Raw genomic sequence first — 21,634 nt, 5'->3', positions numbered from 1 at the left:
TCTCAGGGCTGCCTTCGCTGCATCCCAAAGCGTTTGGATTGTTGTATTTTCATTTTCGTTTGTTTGCATATATTTTTTAATTTCTTTTCTAATTGCCTGGTTGACCCACTCATTCTTTAGTAGGGTGTTGTTTAACCTCCATGCTTTTGGAGGTTTTCCAGACTTTTTCCTGTGGTTGATTTCAAGCTTCATCGCATTGTGGTCTGAAAGTATGCATGGTATAATTTCAATTCTTGTATACTTATGAAGGGCTGTTTTGTGACCCAGTATATGATCTATCGTGGAGAATGTTCCATGTGCACTCGAGAAGAAAGTATATTCTGTTGCTTTGGGATGCAGAGTTCTAAATATATCTGTCCAGTCCATCTGATCCAATGTGTCATTCAGGGCCCTTGTTTCTTTTTTTTTTTAAATTTTTTTTTTTCAACGTTTATTTATTTTTGGGACAGAGAGAGACAGAGCATGAACGGGGGAGGGGCAGAGAGAGAGGGAGACACAGAATCGGAAACAGGCTCCAGGCTCTGAGCCATCAGCCCAGAGCCCGACGCGGGGCTCGAACTCACGGACCGCGAGATCGTGACCTGGCTGAAGTCGGACGCTTAACCGACTGCGCCACCCAGGCGCCCCGAGGGCCCTTGTTTCTTTATTGACCACGTGTCCCGATGATCTATCCATTTCTGTAAGTGGAGTGTTAAAGTCCCCTGCAGTTACCACATTCTTATCGATAAGGTTGCTTATGTTTATGAGTAATTGCTTCATATGTCTGGGGGCTCCGGTATTCGGCGCGTAGACGTTTATAATTGTTAGCTCTTCCTGGTGGATAGACCCTGTAATCATTATGTAATGCCCTTCTTCACCTCTTGTTACAGCCTTTAATTTAAAGTCGAGTTTGTCTGCTATAAGTATGGCTACTCCAGCTTTCTTTTGGCTTCCAGTAGCATGATAAATCGTTCTCCATCTCCTCACTCTCAATCTGAAGGTGTCCTCAGATCTAAAATGAGTCTCTTGTAGACAGCAAATAGATGGGTCTTGTTTTTTTATCCATTCGGATACCCTGTGTCTTTTGGTTGGCGAATTTAATCCATTTACAGTCAGTGTGATTATAGAAAGATACGGGTTTAGAGTCATTGGGATGTCTGTATGTTTTATGCTTGTAGTGATGTCTCTGCTACTTTGTCTCACAGGATCCCCCTTAGGATCTCTTGTAGGGCTGGTTTAGTGGTGACAAATTCCTTCAGTTTTTGTTTGTTTGGGAAGACCTTTATCTCTCCTTCTATTCTAAATGACAGACTTGCTGGATAAAGGATTCTCGGCTGCGTATTTTTTTCTGTTCAGCACATTAAAGATCTCGTGCCAATCCTTTCTGGCCTGCCAAGTTTCAAAAGAGAGATCAGTCACGAGTCTTCTAGTTCTCCCTTTCTATGTGAGGGCACGTTTACCCCTTGCTGCTTTCAGACTTTTCTCCTTATCCTTGTATTTTGCCAGTTTCACTATGATACGTCGTGCAGAAGATCGATTCAAGTTACGTCTGAAGGGAGTTCTCTGCGCCTCTTGGATTTCAGTGCCTTTTTCCTTCCCCAGTTCAGGGAAGTTCTCAGCTATTATTTCTTCAAGTATCCCTTCGGCACCTTTCCCTCTCTCTTCCTCCTCTGGGATACCAATTATGCATGTATTATTTCTTTTTAGTGTATCACTTAGTTCTCTAATTTTCCCCTCCTACTCCTGGATTTTTTTGTCTCTCTTTTTCTCAGCTTCCTCTTTTTCCATAACGTTATCTTCTAGTTCACCTATTCTCTCCTCTGCCTCTTCAATCCGAGCCGTCGTCGTTTCCATTTCGTTTTGCATTTCGTTTAAAGCGTTTCTCAGCTCCTCCTGACTGTTCCTTAGTCCCTTGATCTCTGTAGTAAGAGATTCTCTGCTGTCCTCTATACTGTTTTCAAGCCCAGCGATTAATTTTATGACTATTATTCTAAATTCCCTTTGTGTTATATTATTTAAATCCTTTTTGATGAGTTCATTAGCTGTTGTTATTTCCTGGAGATTCTTCTAAGGGGAATTCTTCCGTTTGGTCATTTTGGATAGTCCCTGGAGTGGTGCGGACCTGCAGGGCACTTCCCCTGTGCTGTGGTGTATAACTGGAGTTGGTGGGTGGAGCCGCAGTCAGACCCCATGTCTGCCCCCAGCCCACCGTTGGGGCTACAGTCGGACTGGTGTGTGCCTTCTCTTCCCCTCTCCTAGGGGCGGGATTCACTGTGGGGTGGCGTGGCCCGTCTGGGCTACTTGCACACTGCCAGGCTTGTGGTGCTGGGGATCTGGCCTATGAGCTAGGGTGGGTGGGCAAGGTTCACGGGGGCAGGAGGGGCAGGCTTAGCTCGCTTCTCCTTAGGTGATCCACTTCAGGAGGGGCCCTGTGGCAGCGGGAGGGAGTCAGACCCGCTGCTGCCGGAGGGGTGGCTCCGCAGAAGCACAGCGTTGGGTGATTGCGAGGAGCAGGCAAGTTCCCTGGCAGGAACTGGTTCCCTTTGGGATTTTGGCTGGGGGATGGGCCACTGTTTTTTTAAATTAGAAACAATTTTCTTTTAACGTGTATTCATTTTTGAGAGACAGAGACAGCGCATGGGCGGGGAAGGGGCAGAGAGAGACAGGGAGACACGGGATCTGAAGCAGGCTCCAGGCTTCCAGCTGTCTTCACGGAGCCGGACGCGGGGCTCAAACTCACAAACTGCAAGATCATGACCTGAGCCCAAGTTGGACGCTCAACCGACGGAGCCACCCAGGCGGCCCTAAATTTTTTTTTACGTTTGTTCATTTTTGAAAGTGAGAGAGCACAGGCAGGGGTGGGGCGGAGAGAGAGGGGGACACAGAATCCGAAGCAGGCTCCAGGCTCCGAGCCGTCAGCACAGAGCCCAGCGCGGAGCTAAAACTCAGGAAACGCGAGATCACGAACCGCCGCCCCCTCCCACCGGTGCACGGCCTAGCCGGGGCCGGGACGCGGGGCTCCGCGCGTTCGGCGGAGCGGCCCGGTTTGGGGGGGGTGGGCGGAGGGGCTCGGGCGGCGGGGGACAGGCCGCGCGCCGCGCCCAAGCCTAGCTGCCAGCCTGGCCCCACGCGCCCCCCGGCGGGCGGCGCCACTGGAAGTGACGCGGCGAGGGCGGGGCTCCGGCCCGGGAGCAGCAGCCGCCGCCGCCGCCGCAGTCGCTGCTGCTGCCGCAGCCGTCGCTCAGCCGCCGCAGTCGCAGCCGCAGCCGGCGCAGCGGCCGCCGCAGCAGCCGCCACCGCCGCAGCAGCAGGCGCAGCCGCCACAGGAGCAGCCGCAGCAGCCTCCGCCGCTGACGCCGCAGCCGCCGCCAACTCAGCTGGAAGCGATGTAGCCGCGACAGGCCCGAGCCCCGCGGGCCGCCGCTGCCGTTGCCCTTCAAGCACATGAAGCCGCTCTCCAAGCAGACCGTGGGCAGGTGAGTGAGCCGTGCGGGGCCGGACGGGAGCGCGCGGGCCGGGGACCGGGGGTCAGGGTCGTGGCCCAGGCCGGGGCGGGTCCGCTGCCCCGCGGGGCCCCGTGCTCGTGCCTGGCCGCCCGCTCCACGCCGTGTCTGCTTCGGGCCAGGGACGAGGGCTGCGCCACGCCGCGGCCAGGCGGCCAGCTCGGGGCTGCCGCCCGAGCACCCGGGAACAGCGGGGCGGGCCATCCTCCCGGGACGCCCCCCGCGCGGGTCCCCGCCGCCCATTGTCCCGGCCCCGCTGAGAATCGTCCCTTGGGGTCTGGACCCAAGCTTTCCCCGGGCCTCCCCCCCTCTCCCGGGGCTTGGCCTTGGGCGGAAACTCGGCTAACTGGTGTGCCCGAGGCCGGGCGGGCGCGGTGCTCTGGGGGGCGGCATTCTCAGCCTTTCCGGGTCGCCCGGCCGCTGCCGACCGACCGTCCACCTCCAAGTGCCTGATGGCAGTAAATAAGGAAGGGGCGATCAGAGCCCATCGGAGCCGCTTCGGGAGACTCAGGACTCCCTTGGAGGGACTTTGGAGGGTGTGCCCTCTCCCAACCGTGGCCCCTATGGACCCGACTGCTCAAGTTCTTGACCTGTAGACATTTGGAAGCGGGAGGAAAGAATTGTGGAAAGGCCTTGGGCAAATGGAAAAACAAAAAGAGGGGGGGCTTTCCAAACAGCTTTTCTCACTTTGAATTGGGGAGCAAATTCTTCTCCAGGTTTCTCTGGTATGGCTTTAATGCTTGACAGAAACGGTGGATGATGAAATGACAGAAGAGACCGGAGTTTGTAGTGGTTTTGAGAGCCTCTGGAGGTTGATTATGGTGTGCTGTGTTATCTGGGGTAAATCTTTCAAGGTCTTTCAGGGCAGTGAGCTGTCCTGTCCCCGCTGACTGTTTCTTCCGAGAAGGGCTATGAAAGTGTGACTTTTTCATCGCTTTTTCTTCTTCTTTGTTTTCAACAGTTGAGTAAAAGGGGGCGTTTGGTTTGGCCAGAGCACGTGGGGACACTCCTTTTCTGTGTGTGTCTGAAAACACTTTTACCTCCCCTTGAGCTTTCTATATTTGCTTTTTACACTTTCGTTCCCCCCTCCCCCAACGTTTTGCTTAGTTTTGTTCAATTTCGTTGTTCAACTCCAAGCCTCGGGGCCAGGCTATAGACCAGCTCAGGTCATGATCTCCTGGTTGTTGAGTTCGAGCCCTGCGTTGGGCTCTGCACATACAATGCTAAGCCTGCTTGGGATTCTCTCTCTCTGCATTCCCCCCACTCACGCACCCTCACTCTCAAAATAAATTAATAAACCTAACACCCCCCAAAAAAACAATTGCATTTGCAACAGCATCAAAACATAAAATACTAATTACATTGAACTAAAAACGAGATTCAAAACTTGTACACTAAAAGTATAAAACATTATTGAAAGAAATTAAACAAGATTTAAATAAACAGACTCATGGATTGGAAGACGATGTTGTTAAGATGGTAGCACTTCTCCAATTGATCTACAGCTTCAATGAAATCTTTATCAAAACCACAGCTGGCTTCTTAGCAGAAACTGACAGGCTGATGCTAAAATTCATATGGGAATTTATGGAACCCAAAATAGCCAAAGCAGATCTTTAAAGAGAAGGACAGAGTTGGAGAACTCACCCTTCCTGACTTAAAAACTTCTTAGAAAGCTACAGTGATCGAGATAGTGTGGTATTAGTGTAAGGAAAGACATGTTGATTAATGGGATAGAATTGAAAATCTAGAAATGTACCATCATATTTATAGCCAATTGATTTTCAACAAAGGCATCAAGACAACCCCATGGGAGAAAGGACAGTCTTTTCAACAGTGTGGGGACAACTGGATATTGCATGCAAAAGAATGAAGTTGAACTTCTGCCTCACACCATAGGTGAAAATTAACTCAAAATGGACCAAAGACCTAAATGTTAAGTGCTAAAACTATTAAATTTTTAGAAGAAAGCATAGATGTAAATCTCTGTGGCCTTGACACCAAAAACACAGCAGAAGGAAAAAAACAGGTAATTGACATTATCAAAATTTAAAAATTTTGTGCTTTGGGGTGCCTGGCTGGCTCAGTCAGTTAAGCATTTCTTGATTTCGGTTCAGGTCAGGATCCCACAGTTGGTGAGATCAAGCCCCACGTCAGGCTCTATGCTGACAGCATGGAGCCTGCTTGGGATTCTCTCCCTCTGTCTCTGCTCCTGCCACCACTCATGCTCTCTCTCTCTCTCTCTCTCTCTCTCTCTCAAAATAAGTAAACATTAAAAAATGTTTGTGCTGTAAAGGACATAGTTGAAAAGTGAAAAGACAACCCATAGAATGGGAGATAATTTTTGCAAATCATATTTCTGACAAGAAACGTGTACTAATATAGATACAGAACGCTTACAACTCAAAAACGCAAAAACAAATCACTCAATTTAAGAATGGGCCAAAGGGATGCCTGGGTGGCTCAGTCAGTTAAACGTCCAACTTTGGCTCAGGTCGTGATTTCACGGTTTGTGGGCTCACGCCCCACATCTGTCTCTGTGCTAACAGCTCAAAGCCTGGACCCTGCTTTAGCTTCTGTGTCTCTCTCTATCTCTGCCCCTCCCTGTCTCTCTCTGTCTCTGTCTCTCTCTCTCTCTCTGACTCTCTCAAAAATAAATAAAACATTTTTTAAAAAATGGAAAAAGTGGGCAAAAAACTCAGTCTAAGAAGATACACCCATGGCCAATAAACATGTGAAAAGATGTCAACATTGTTAGTCATCAGGGAAATGCAAATCCAACCCTCAACAGGATACCACTTTACACTTACTAGAATGGCTAAAATAAAAAAGACAGATGATAACAAGCATTGGAGAGGATAGGAGAAATAGGAATGGGATACGCTGTTGGTAGAAATGTAAAAGGGTGCAGCCACTTTGGAAAACAGCCTGGAAGTTCCTCAAAAAGTTAAACATCCAGTAATTTCACTCACAGGTATATACCCCCAAAGAATGAAAAACAGGTGTTCAAACAAAAACTTGTACATGAATGTTTGTAGCAGCAGTATTCGTCATAGAAAAAAAGGAAAAAAGTGCAATGTCCAGCGAATGGATGAAGAAATGTGGTGTACTCATACAGTGGCTTAACTGGGAGTAAAAGAAATGAAGTACCGATGTGTGCTCCAGCATGGATGAACTGTGAGGACATGCTAAGTGGAGGAAGCTCATCTCGAAAGACCCCCTAATGTATGTATCATTCCACGTATATGAAATGTCCAGAAGAGGTAAAGCCGTGGAAAGAGAAAATAGATTAGTGGTTGCCTAGGGCTGTGGGCAGAAGTGGGATGGAGGAGGGGCAAGAGGGGTTGGGGGAGGTTGGGATGAAATAAGGAGTACGCCTAAGAGGATATAGAGTTTCTTGTTGGAGTGATGCAAATATCCTAAAATAGATTGTGGTGATAGTTGCTCAACTCTGCAGATATACTAAGAACTAGGTACATTTTAAATTGGTCAATTATATGGTATGTGAATTCTAGTTTCCATAAAGCTGTTGTAAAAATAACAGTGGTGAATCACTGATACCAGTGAAAATTAGAGTTGGCTAAGTAATTGTTAGTGTGGTTGTTGCACCTATAATAATTGAGAAAACTGTGTTTGGGGAAAAAATAGATTCTTTGTGCAACGATTATCAACATTTTGACAATCCTACTTTGTCTCCTAGCACATATTTGAACACCTTTGATAATCTGGGACCATATAAATTCTTTTACATATTTAGAATACATATTTAGCATTCTTTTCAGCTGTCCACAGATGAGGAGGAAAAACGCACTCTTCTTGTGACTTTCTCCTTTACTCTCACACAACTACCACACTCACAACACTTCTGACACCAGATGTGTTGTGTGCCCCTCCCGCGCCCCGGTACCAAGCAATTCTCCATGATACCAGCTGGGTATCTTACAATTCAATTCAATTCTGACCCTAACAGGAGTAGCACAGAACCCATAGGTTAAGGGCCCGGTCCCACGAGACTGCCCCCCCACTTCAGATGCCATTTCCAAGTGGTAGGTCCTCAGCTTACCCACAATTTCTGTTGACTTGGTTGCTAGTCAGAGGTTCCCATGACCACCACCACCCCCGTTTTGAATTCAGTTACTTGCTAGAACAGCTCGTAGGACTGAGAGAAACACTGCTTTACATTGACAAAGATGATGTGTGATAGAGCATACAGAGGACTGTCCAGATGAAGAGATACATAGGGCAAGTTCTGGGAGGGTTCACCAACCCTGTTCACCAACGTGGAAGTTCTCCAAACCCTGTACTATTGGATTTTTATGGAGACTTCGTCACGTTGGCATGGACAACTGTTGACTCGTTTTCATCCCTCTTTCCTCTGTGGAGAATGGTCGGAGGGGCAAGGCACAGAGAGAGGTGGTAGGGCTGAAAATCCCAAGCTTCTAATCACGGTCTGTGTAGTAACCAGCCCCCATCCAGGGGCCACCCATTAGCCCGTCCAGAGTTTTCTCATTAGAACAAAAGGCACTGCTATCACCCAGGAAATTCCGGGGAATTTAGGAACTGTGTCAGGAACTGGGATCAAATCTCAAATATTGGAACAAAAGAAGCTCTTGGTGCTCTGATCGGTTAGGAAATGACAAGGCTTTTGGGAGTTCTGTGCAGGAACTGGGGGCAGAGACCGATGAACATATTTTCTATCATTTCATAACAATGCTTCTCATGGATTATTACTCACTGAAGATGGGAATTGTCTTGTTTACATGCTGAATTCTGTTATGACTCAGAAATGCTTTCAGATGCGAGTAACAAGAAACCCAACCACAGTGGTTTATACAAACACGAGGCTACCTGTTTCTTCATATGAGAAATCTGTGAGTAGGCAGCTGCTGACATTGGTTCAGATGCTCAACAATGTCAAGGCAGATGTTTCTGGCATTCTCTTGGCCTTTCTCAACATGAGCACTCAAGACAGGAAGAAGGAGGAAGAAGACCAGGCAGCACCAACATCAGAAAAACAAAAGCTTAAAAAAGAAAAAAAGAAAAAAGAAAAGAAAAAAGGTTTCCTAGGAACCTCACCAACTTCCACTTACATCTGGGTCACATGGCCTCCTCTGGCTGGAAAGTGGATGATGAGAAGGCGAGGCAGGACATCAACTGACAGTATCTGCTAGGATTCCAAAGTCTATGACAAATTTTGGTATATAGCAGGAGGTGTCTCCACAGTCCTTTATAAGTATCTGTTGAATGCATATGATAGAATGTTTATTCACAAATACTCAGTCCTCCTCCCTTGGGAGGTTAAGACATCCATGCTGTGTGGAACCTTGGCATCTGAACTTCCTTCAGCCAATGAAATGAACACAGAAGTGGCTTTAAGAGCCAGGTTCTCTTTCCTTTGCCCCTGTGATCATGGAAGCAGGTGTCAAAGTGGAGCCTCTATCCTCTCCAGTCCTTAAATGGATACGATGAGAAGAACACCCAGCTTACCCATGTGAGTTAAGGCACTGAGAATATTTAGTTGTTGATTGCAGCTTAACCTAACCCATCCTGACTGATACAATGTACGTACCCAGGCAAAGAAATCCACAACCGGTCCCCAAATTAAAATTTTACAAACTCTATTTCCTGATCACATTAATAGCAAGACTGTGCCTAAATGAAGATAGATGATAGCCATCTGGAAGTTAAACAAAATAAAAAATAGCTCCTCTGACAAAGTGGAAATCAATACTGAAAAGACAGACTAGACATTTAAGATGATGAGACCACTGTATGCAAATACATACGGGGATGGGACTAAAGTTATTCTTAGTAAAAATTCATCATCTAAAGCTGATACTGCTAACATAAATACGCTTAAACGTTGGAAGATTGAGAATAATTGGATGAAGAATTCAAACTAAGCTAGAAAATGAACAGCAAAATAAAAAGTGGTGGAAGAAATTAATAAAGATACGAGCCTACATTAATCACAAAGCAAAAAGTCTGTGGAATTGATTAATCAAACCAAGGACCAGAACTTTGGAAGGATAAATCAAGTAGACAAGTCTCTGGGAAATAGGATTCCCCTCAAAGCAGGTAGAAAGAGAGAGATACTCAATGTAAGGCATGAGAAACAGACAATATAAATCGGTACGCTGTTTCTGGTGGGCGGATTGACACAAGTGTGGAAACGTAAAATGTGCGTACCTTGAAAATTTGATGAATACGTAAGTGTTAGGTTGAACCGACTGAGGTTCTCAAATGTCGAAGTCTCATGGAGAAATACTACTTTCTTGTAAGAAGTTTGAAACCCCAGACTTGGCGAACAGGGGATACATGGAACTCCCCTCTCCAGAAGCCTTCGGAGAGGGATGTGTCTCAGTCATTGACCTTGGCCCCACGATTCTATGAATCGGTCCTGTATACAAAGGACATGGTCCTAGGTAGCCAACTTCCCCTCTTCTCCTTCTGGAAAATTGTCCTGGATTGTTCTGGGCTCTAACAGCCAAAACCATCCCCAGGCTCCCAGAGCATCCCCAGACTCAGGGGGTGTTCACAGTGATGCCTCCTCCACTCACCGAACTGTCTTTATCTGATGCCTCCAGGGAAGCTCCTTGAGTCCACTTGTCCCTTGTCATGCTGTGAAGCAGGGCCTTTTTGAACTCAGGTTCACATCCCCTCCTCCTCCAGCATGTTGCCCTAGGCTTAAATCAGCGCTTCTGGCTGGAAGGCTGGGGCTCATTCTGAGCTCTGGATCTCACTCTGCCTTTAGCATCGCCGTCTCCCACCGGAAGATTTCTTTTTGCCCAGAATCCTAGAATGCAAAGTGCAGATACGTCCAGGCTTCTGGCCGAGAGTAGACTGTGGCCATTGGGATTCGTGGCCAGAAATGAATGCCTGTTCATTCATTTATGCATGTTTACATTTATTGATGTACTCTAGTCACTCAAAAAAATATGTGTTTGCACACCTAATTAGTGCTGGACATTTTTCTAGGCACTGACGATTCAGCAGTGAAAACAACAGAGGAAAATCCTTGCCCTCCTAGAGCTAAGATCCCAGTAAGGTGGATCAGCAGTAAACCAAATAAGTAGGTGAACTAAAGTGTGTGTCAGTAGTAAAGTCTATGGAGAACAATAAGACAGAGATGGAGGCTAGGGAGTATGTAAGGGGTAGAGGCCCCATTGAATGATGACATTTGGATAAAGGTATGAGGGAGTGAACCCCGCAGGTTTCCGGGAGAGTTCTGTTCCAGTAGAGGGGATGGCAAGTGAAAAGCCCTAAAGAGGAAGCATGTGAAGAATATCTGAGGTAGGAGGTCAGTAGTGCTGGAGCTGAACAAGCAAAGGGTGAACGCTAAGAGGCGAGGTTAGAGGGAACAGTGGGGGTGGAGGCTGTGGTCAGAACCCTGGCTTGCTTCTAAGTGAGCTGGGAGCCCCTGGAGGGTCCTCAGATGGAGAGGGACATGAAAGACCTCTTGCTGCTGTGCTGGAAGCAGACTGGAGTGAAGCTGGGATAAACACGGGTCAGTCAAGAGGCTTCTGTAATGATCTGGTGACAGGGGAGGGCGGTGTGCACCCGGGGGATGGCACGGAGGTGACACCATAGGCAGTGAGAAGGGGGTGTGTGAAGAAAGGTAACTGGAGTGGCTCCAACACCAGCCTTTCACACGCAGAGCCTGCACCCCGTCTAGGAATCCCAACAGGGTGACATGGTCTCTGGTAACTCCTCTTCAGCCGCCTTCTTCCTCTCTGAGGACCTGCGTGTGATCATGTCCAAAAGCTTGTTCCCCAGAACTCTGTGATTCTCCCTCCAGAGGGCTCTGTTCCTCGCTGTTGGATGAAAAATGCCTAGGATGAGAACACCAAGCGAGCATGGGCTCATCTGAATTCTGCCTCAGCCCCCTTGCTCTCTTCAGTGACAGGAAGAAAACACCATGTAAGCTGCTCAGTGAAAACACAGTATTTCATTAGGGCTGAGAGAGTTAGACAAGTAAACAATTAAGTGTTCTATTATGATCAGTCTTTAGCCATTTAAGCGTCAGTTCAAGAAGGAATCATTATAAAGGTCTAATAGAAATGAAAATAGAGGCAGGGTAGTTTTGTGTTACATTTCAACCATGGCCTCAGCCTTGCAGATCTAAAGTCGGTTTGACCATGGCAGAGAAAGGCTCCCAGCCACAAGGGGACTTACACAGACAGGAAGGAGGTGGAAGACAGGCATGTCTACCAACTGGCTGGGGTGGAAGCAGGAACCTTTCAGCTCAGAAGGTTTCATCCTGCACAACAGGAGCTTTTTCATTTTATTTTTAATGTCTGAGAAGCAACATGAGAATTCTGCCTGGGAGGCAGGCAGGAGAGGCAGCTTACAGGAAGCTTCTGGATGTCTTGTGAGATGCTGGATTGTAGAATAAATATGTCTAATAAAATCCCCCTGGTGACCCAGCTTGGACGATTTGGAAATACCGTTAGACTGTTTCTTGAAGGAATTGCTTCACTGAAACTGGAAAAATACCTGCTCAGGACACCACAATCCCAGCAGAGGACTTTGGAATAAAGATACCGTTCATCACTGAGGTCTGAGTCTTTGCAGCCAAGACGCCGGCACATCCTTCTGGGGCTGTAGAGAGGCAAGCCCAGGTCACCTCTTCCTTGGATCCTCTCGATGTCTTGTTCCTCTCAAGGAGTTCCCGTCTCTTCTCCAGAATGTCCAGAATCCCAGGGGACTTCCAGAGTAGAGGGTGCTCCAGAGCCCAGGTTGCCCATTAGAGGAGTCCTGCACTGGGCAGAAATGGCCAGCCCCTAGTACTGCCATACTTCTCAGTCTTGGCCAAGGACCAACCCACAAAAAGTGTTACCTTGGTTCAAATCCAAGTACCTGGGAGGAGCTGCCAGATGGAGGCTGTCAGTGATTCATATTCTTGCCACGGCAGTTTGCTTCTTCTGAAGGGGAACTTGAGCGCTGTGTCTCTGGGTCTTCCACAAGCCCCCAAATCAAGCAGTAAATGTGAGAGAAGAGGCCAGGGAGGAAGAATTGCTTACCCTGGAGTAGGACCTTGGCCTGCCTCTAAAATGGGCCACACGGTTTAGATTTGGGACAAAAGCCTTTCGGTACAAAGTGTGATCTTGCCTACAGTATTCTTTCTCTTGAGAACCCACGGTGACATTTAGCAGATGAATGAGAAGCCAGAGGCCCTGGCTTCTGGCCAGACTCAGCGTGGCTACTCCGTTTGAGGTGAATCAAATTCATTTTTTTCCCCCCATCGGCAAACTTTTAGTTATAGGTTGGCTTCCCATGTGGCTTTCTCTACAGTAAAGATGCTGCTGGCCATTGGGCTTGAATGAACAATTGTATTTCTCATTGTAAATGAATGCTTTGAAATTACACCTTCCATACCAGCCTTTACTTCGGTAAGTCCACCTCAGAAACGGGTCCCGTGTCAGAGTCTGGACGGTATTTCAGCCCAATAAACTGAGAACCGTATTGTGAACAGAAAAAGCAAATGCCACCCTAGAAGGCTTTTGGGAACTTAGTAAGGCCACCTTCCTTAGAAATTCCCCTAACCCGTCAAGCTCTTCTTTGGACCTTCTGTATTACAAATGTTTGAGAAGGTTCTCTGGGTGGATGACAATCAACAGATCCTGTGAAGTGTAAAAGGCCCCATCGTTCGTCAACATCTGTGTTACCGCGAGGTCAGTGCAGAGAGTCCAGGGTACAGGTGGGTACACTGGGGGTAGAGAAAAAGAAAACTCTGGAAGGCGCACAGGTTAGCATGAAACTTATTTCTCTGCTGAGGTCCAAGACAGCTGTCATGTGTGGAAAGCCCCATCAGAAACATCGTGACCATGAAGTTTTCGCACACGTGCAATAACCGGAAGAGCTGTTGATGATGAAGATTAACCAAAACAGCATCCTCAAGGACAGCAAAAGCTATGATTCACCAGATATTTGGGACAACAGAGCAAGTTGCAAATAGATGTGTTTTATCTTGGAAAAGGGGAGATTTAAAGAATTTGATAGCATTTCTAAAAGTTATTTTTTTTCATTTCAACATTTTATTTATTTATTTATTTATTTATTTATTTATTTGAGAGACAGACCGTGAGTAGAGGATAGGCAGAGAGCGAGGGAGACACAGAATCCAAAGCAGGCTTCAGGCTCTGGGCTGTCAGCACAGAGCCTGATGTGGGGCTCAAACCCATCCACATTGAGATCATGACCTGAGCCGAGGTCAGACGCTCAGCTGACAGCCACCCATGTGTCCTGATAGCATTTTTTTTTTTAATGAGGAGCGTTCCTTTGAAAATCCTGTTTCTAGCTCCTCTTCTAATCTAGGGCTTGAGCAGCATCTGTCTTCTTTAAATGGGGCCTAGGGCTTCATTCACAGGGGGCCACCCAGCCAGCTGCCCTTGTTTATATCCCCAGTCTGGCTGGTTCCTTCTGCATTTATAACTCTCTGTTTCACAGAGAACAGAGCAGCAGGACAGAAGTGGGTGTCTTCCTGTGTCTTCCCCGGGTCCCCACGGCCTAGGATAGATCACAGGTACTGGCTTGTGGAGGGCCAACCTGGAGCCTCAGGGCAACAGGGTCCTTCCACCCTTAGGGGGAGCAGAGCAGTGCTTGCAGTGCCATGACCCAAGCCAGGGGCCACGCAAGGCCACAGGAGGTGGCACCTTCCTGAGGAGTAGAGTGACCCCACCAGCTTTGCAGAACGTTCCATCATCTTGCTAGGCATGAAGAGGCTGGCCACTGGTACGTGTGGCTCTGAGGCGGGGGAATGGATGAAGGTGCACGTGGGGTCGGCGTGTGGAGGCCCTTTGCCTGGGTGGTCTCGGGCGAGTGGTGTGCGTGCCGAGGGAGAGGGGCTTTGTATCTGCTGGCATCAGAGCAAGTACGTACATCATGTCTGTGTGACTGTGACAGAGGAGGAGCCTATGTCTTGAACAGAGGGCATGAAATGTGTGTACAGCATGTGAATAAATGTGCTTAATGGTTATCATCACACAGCTCTTTTCTCAGCATATTGTTTGTTTAATTGATAGCAGTTCTCCCTCCTCCAGGATAATTCATTCGGGTTTAACATGGAGAACAGAACTCAACCGTCCATCCTCACTTCACAGGGTGTTTGAGACTGATCCCCTGGTCCTGGTTTGCCTGTCTGGTTAGTTGGTTAGCTAGCTGGCTGAGCGGTCACACTTTTAAGTATCCCGAGTGGGTTTCCTGTCTTTTCTGAGCCACATCTTTGGCTTGTTGTGTGACGTCACCAAATCCCCGTGCTCTGTGTCAGCTCATTGCTGCAGAATTCTTTCTTCCCTTGTTTCTTTTTTTCAACTTTAATGAGTTTAAGTTATTTCAGAACGTATTAAGATTATTCTCTCCCTTGTGTTGGATATTTGAGGGGATGCGAGTAAACCGAACATTTATCAGTCCTCTCTTCTCTTAATTGAACAGGGGCTGACTGCTGCGAGGCTTGGTATTCTGCCCAAAGATGTCCCTGAACATCCACAGCTGGGCTTCTGTCAGCTCTGGAAACAACAAGGACAGGCCAGGGCGAAGGTGCTTCGGCATTTAGAGCTGGAGCCTCTCGGCGCGTGAACAAAGCCTGTTTGAGGCACCCCGTTTGAAGCCCTACTGAATCCATGATGGCCGAGTCCTACCTTAATTGGCAACCATCTGCCTCCTACGGCAGTTCACAGGGAGCTCATGCCAGCATTTAGGCAGCTCCCTGTTTTGCAAATGATTTGTGATTCATAATGAACAAAAGATTGCTCTTCAGGTGACCTGTCAGGGTAAGCCTGATTCGGGGATGGGGTCCACAGGAACCTGTCCTCCGTGTTCTGAGGGGTAGTAGAGATCGGAGGGGCCACAGTAGTGCAGGGGTGGTACCGCTCAGGCTTGCTGCTAGCTTATTATAATGCCTTTGAGTGGATTTGCAAGATGTGCCCCCTCTGGGTAGACACAACCCCATGGCCACACAGCTTGGCAATGGGAGGGCTCCTTCTTGGAGGAAAATGTGTCTCTTTCCCCTGGCACATTCAGCCCTGAACCAGGGAATGTGCTTTGGTAAGGAAAGCGTAGACTGTACTTAAGGCCCCACTTGACCCCTGGTGCTTTAGGGGTAGCTTTAGCGCAGAGCCAGGTGCTTTAGGGCAGAGCCCTGAAGCAGATGCGCCTCCTTCTCTAGTGGCAACTGGGCGAGCCTTTCCAGTGCCGGTTCTTTCCACCTTGAGAGTGTTAAAGACAAGACCGCATACCCAAAATGGAGTCGCTTATGCTAAGTCCCACTCCACCAAACTAAGGCTTAACTTAATTACAGTTTTGGCTCTCCCAGACAGGGAACCTTAAACCCTTGACTAGCCTGATCATCATGAGTCAGGTCACCTGCATGATAAGCCCCTTACATCCCCTAAAGGAAAGGAACCTTGCAATAACCAACCCACCTTTCTTTTACTTCCTTCTTCCTGCTCCCTCCTGCCTATAGACCTGAGCTCTTTTTCGGACGCTCAACCGACTGAGCCACCCAGGTGCCCCATAAGGAGCCAGTGTTTTCAGTTTGGTGAATACCTCTGCAGTCATTAAAAGACAGTCTTTTCAAATATTAAGAATATTTTTATTTAACTTAAACCAAAACCATCAATCTCGTACATCTCGCAAAAGGCCATTTTGCGATAAGGTACACACGCATAGTGACTTGGTTTCTTTCGAGTACTGTCTCCTCTCTGGCTTAAGAATCCTGTATTGCTTTGAAAGGTCTTTGGCCAGGTCAGTCCTCTTCCCGGGTGACAGTATTAATGGTGTTGTACGTGGGTAAAGTGTCAGTCACAGCATTTAGAAGAGGATGCCCACCGCCATCCGTTTCCGGTCCGGGTGGGTTGATAAGAGACACAGCAGTGGCCGTGGCTTGGGAAATCCCATCTGTGTTTCTGGGTGTGGATCCAAGGGTAGTTTTAAGACATGGTGGTACTTTTTCTAAAGCCAGCGCTCAGCCTCCTGCTGAGTCTGGAGGCTTCATGTCATGAGCAGGGAGCTTGGGCGGTGGAAAAGCTAATTGAGGTTCGGTTTTTAGAAATTTTACCAAAAGTCCTGGAAAAGAGTTCCCGGGCATGGATCGGTGATTCGGTTTCCCGGGTGCGTTGGGGGCACCTTTGGGTCCAAACCACCCAGTCATCCATCCGGTGACACCACCTTGTTCCTCATTTCTTCCTCTTTGATACCCAGGCTGCATCCCATCAGCCATCAAGCTTCACGACGTCCGTGTTCCTGTGCTTGAACATATCCAGTTAAGAGTTTCCTTATCAGGATTCTATCCACCTCTCGGCGTCAGTGAGTTCATTAATTTCTTGCGCGCATCATCCGGTATTTCCTGTTGGACCTCATTTTGCGTTTTGAATTCTTCAATTTGGTCTTCCTTGGGATCCAAGACAGCATCCGCTTCGGTGAATTGTCCCTGCAGTGACATCAGTTTTCCTTGTAGGGTGTCCGCTTTTTCCATCCATTCGGCTGCTTCCAGCTTTAGCTTAGCTAGTGCTCCAGCGTGCTGCTTTTTTCTTGTTCCTGGGAGGCAGAAAGCCAGAATACGCTTTCGTCTTTCTGCCTGGTGACCACGTGTAATTGCTCCTGCGGTGACGCTGTCTGCGGACTGGCTCGATGGCTCGCATTGTCCATGGCGTTGGAAGACACAACTAGCTTCTCCTCCAATACCGTGGTCTTCTTTCTTGGTTTAGCCCCTCCGTGTTCTGCGGCCAAAGCACCGCGCTGACGAGAATCTTCGGATCCCAAAGCGTGGCGCTGTGATCTCTCCAGCTCCTGCTTTGGGTGTCATTCTTTTTCACGTGGATGTTGCATCTCATTCTGGAGGGCACAGGTTTCCATTTCTTTGTTCCGGGGCCCACATGACTTCATCTGTCTTCCCGCCGGCACATCGCTGTCTTGTCCTGAATTGCTGTAACTGCATTTACAAGCTGATGTAATTCCCCGGTCTTGCCCTGTTCTTTGTCTTTCAGTAGCCCTTTCAAAGCAAGCACCTTCTCTTTCGTTGGAGCACGCTAGGATTCTTCCTCTCTCTGCACCATTAAAAGCTGCGTGTTTGTCTCTGGTAGTGCTTGATTTTGTGTCTCCCGTTCTCTAGACGTTTCCACTCTTGTTTCATTGTCCTGTTTTAGTTTACACACGTCCATTTCAAAATTTGATAGTCTCTCCTTCAGATTTGTTACTGCCTGCCTCACAAGTTCCTTTTCACCCACTTCGCCGGCGAAATTCTCGTTCAGGGGAAGCAGTTCATCACGTTTTCTGCTTTGGGAAAACAGGAGCTGTTTTTCCTGAAGTCAGTTTGGTAAAACATCTCGCTCCTCCTTGAGCTGCTTGATCTCCGAATCGGGGTGTTCGTGTTGTTTTCTTTCCAGTTCTGAAGGGGCAGCAGTCGAAGCAGACAATCTCTGGTTATCGTCCTGGAGGGTTCTCAGTGTGGCGTCTTTTTTCCTGCATTGACTTTCTGAGCTCCTCTACCTCTTAATGGAGCAATCGAGAAGACTCACTCGATACACCAGACTTAATTGCCTTGAGAGAGCCTGCTGACTCGGATGATTCGGTGGAGGGCTGGAACGAAATGATGGCGAATTTCCCTAAAAGCAGATCCTTGCCATTGCAGAGCTCCGCGGTGCTAAGCTGCGTTTGTGTCAGTCCTGTCTCTGATTTTTTTTTTTAGTTTGATTTCGTTTCCTTCGTGACTCTGGACCAGGCCAATACAGGTCATCTGTAGTTTAGGATTATTGTCACGGTGAGTTTGGCAAAATTGCCAATAAAGCCTGACGTTCCTGCCTTAATGCGTCCACTCCGGTGTCTTTTTCTTGAATAACGTGTGACGAATTCTGAATCGTTTCTCTAAACACGTCCTGGTCGCTAGACTCGATTCTAGTGAAGATTTTCATCTTACAGCTTCGTGAGATACGCTTCTTTGGCAACCATTCCATCTGTCATTTTGTGGTACTCTCTGTTCAGATTGCTGTTTTCCCTAGTTCTCCTGCAAGGCAGCTAATACTTGTTCTCTTTCCAAAGCATATCTTCCAATTGCTGCAGAAGGTTTGCCACATTCTGGTTGTAGGAAGCCACAGACGTCCTGCTGGGGCGGTCCTCTATCTCCAAATCTTTTTGCCGGATAATCTGAGTTAGTTTACCAGTCTCATCTTTGGATGGGTGATCAGTCCGTTCAGTTAATCAGATGTTCTTTTCAGTGAGGAGTTTATTCTCCAGTTCTTTTTTTTTTTTTTTTAAATGTTTTATTTATTTTTAATCTCCAATTCTTGTCCTTTTGTTCCTTTTACTTAATCTTTCAGTTTCAGCTTTAGATACATCACGCTTTTCACTGACGTTTTTCTACAGGAAGATGCTGAATCGTTGTTACTTGAAACACATCAGGATGTGTTGTAGGAATGTGCTGGGTTTTTGAAGGATCTGGGTGTTCATTTCCTCTATTGTGTTCTGCAAAATCTTAATCTCCTCATCTTTCGCTGAAAGGAGCTGAGCGTGTTTAATGGTCATTTGCTCATGCTGGTGTGTGAGATCCTCTGCCCTCCGTTTCTGGTCTTGTAAAAAACGAAGCCACTGTAGCTTACCCTGGCGTTGATCCTCAATGATCTTTTGTTGTTGTTTGATTTCGTCTACCAGACAAACTCTTTCTACATTCAGCTGATACACCTCGCATTCTAGTTCTGTGATACGGTCTTGCGTTTGCTGGTCGACCACAGGTACAGATTGGCTGTGTTCTCTCAGACACTCCAGTTCGTCTTGCAGAAATTCATTCTCTTCTCTCGTGGATGCAAGACGAACGTCTTGCTCCTCCACGGTTTGCTGTAAAATTTCATTTTCTCTTAAGACTTGGACGTACTTCTCTAATAGCTCCTGGAGCTCTGGCCTTCTTTCAAGTTTTTCGATACAGATTTCTTTCTCTTTAATAAGTTGTGTCAATCGCTTATGCTCCTCCAGAGCAGAGGAGAGCATTGCCTTAGTTTCTCTATGGTCGGCATCCATCTGCTCAACACTCTTTTTGAGTTGTAGTATTTCATCATCTTTGTCTTGACTGCGTTGAATTAAACACTCCTGCTCTAACTGGGAGGAGGATTTAGACAAGTGATACGTGTTGGTCGGTTCTTTACTAGCTTGCTCATACCTGGCTGTTTTCTCCAACACCTTCTTTTCAGCCCGGCACAATTTTACGATTAACTGTCCTTTTTCTATTTTTAAGTCCCGCGTGATAGATTTTGTTTCCAGAGAATTCTTATGGTTACAGACAGTAGTTTCTTCCAGCCGACGTCTTACGTCTTCAGGCTCCAAACCCAGCTTTCCATTTTCCACCTTGAGATTGCAAGCAGCTTTCTTTAAATGGCCATTCGGCTCTTCCATTTCTGAAAGGCTTTGCTGCAACTTTCTGACTGTCGTTTCCCTCCCTGGAAGCGAGTCGTCGTCAACAGTGTTGTCAGAGTCTTGATTAAGAGACTGTGCTGGCTCCTTCTCAGCTCTAGCAGATTCCTCCTCGTCTTGTTTAATATGTTCCTTAAGTTCAGCGTTCTCCTTTGGGATATTTACATTATGCGTTTGCGACGGATCTGACCGATGCGGATCATTAACAGCCAGTTGACTTTGAGGTGATTCTTCGTTTTGCGCATCTGACTCTTTAGCTCTGTCCGTTTGCTCATCCTCAAATGGACAAGCTCTCTTTTCATCATTGAGATCGTGTTCCACTTTGCCGTTGATGCCGTTGCCTTCACTTTGTGGTTCTGATGGCTGACCTCTCATCAAAACCCTGGGCTGTGTAGTTTGTTTCTGTCCATCGAACTCCCCCAGCTCTGCTGTTGGGAGTTCCTTCTCGGTCCTACCCTGAGTGGATTTTTGTCCGTCGGCCTCCAAGGCACATCTTAAATGCTCTCCTTCTGAATCCAAATTCACACCTCCTGGAGCCGTACGTTCAATCACTTCCTGCTCATGGCTCACTTTCCAAAGTGCCGGTTGAAGTGCTTCCCGTCCTTGACCTAATGAGTTTTCTTGTTCTAAAACGTAGACTCGCTCTTCAAGTTTCAGATCGTCTCCAATGAGATCGTCACCCTGGGTTGAGCTACACCGTGGCGTCATCTCCTTTTCCGCATCGGACGGCACTTGCCGCAGTCCAGACACTTCTTCCACCGCTGTACTCTCGGAAAGAACTCTTTCCTTTTCCGTCACTGTATCACTTTGCCTCAAAACGGAAGGCTGCGATTCACATTCTTCAATCCTCTCTTTCTTTTCCTCATGTATCCGGTCCCATTCTCTCCTTAAAGCGTCTCTCTCACTTTCTACCGAAGATAATTTGCTATGGATGTACTTGACGGTGTCCTCAAGTTCTTCAATTTTCCTGGTAGACTCCACTTTTTCAGTCTGTAGCACTTGAATGGTGTTTTGCAGATGCTCAATGACAGACTCCTCAGCTGCTCTGAGTCCAGAGTCGTCCTTCTCTAACAGATTTTCCAGTTCTTTGATTCTTTTTTCATAGCCTTTTGACTTTTGACGGTACCTGCGACGTATTTCTGCCAGTGTCTGTTGATAGACGTTCTGCAGTACTGCCTTTTCAAGTTGATGGTCATCAATTGCCTCATTTCGATTCTGTTCAAGTTCCCTGATGGTAACCTGCAGTTTGTAGATCTCATTCTGCTCGGCGCTGTTCGCTCCCGGTGCTGAAGTCTGGGACAAATGCTTCCAATGGCTAACTTCAGCCTCCAGTCTTAAAACTTCATTTGACAGTCTGCTTATGTCTTGTTGTGACCAAATGAGGTCAGCAAAGTCCAGATCATCCCCCGGGGAAGCTGAAGCAAAGTAGTTGATACCGTAACCCACGGAAGGTGACGCTGTGGTTGACCGAAGGGCTGATTGGAGCTCCAGCAACTGGTTCTTGAGCCCTATCTGTCTCACTTTAAGAAGTTTCATTTCTACCTCTTTCTGTTGTAGCTGATGTCGGTAGCTAAGAGTCTGCCGCTTTATCTGAAGCTCCGAGGCTTCGTACTTCTCTTCCAGATGACTACAAAGACTTTTAAGTCTCTGATTCTCCGATCTTAAGGTTTCCCGACTCACTTCACTCTCTTTTCGGTCAGAGTCAGGTCCTTCTCCCACCTTTTCGGTTCCCTCCACCCACACATCTTTGATGA

This window comes from Puma concolor, chromosome E3 (assembly GCF_028749965.1).
Source record: "Puma concolor isolate L17-30 chromosome E3, mPumCon1.1.hap2, whole genome shotgun sequence".
NCBI classification, from domain to species: Eukaryota; Metazoa; Chordata; class Mammalia; order Carnivora; family Felidae; genus Puma; species Puma concolor.
Note: the sequence above shows the minus strand (reverse complement) of the source record.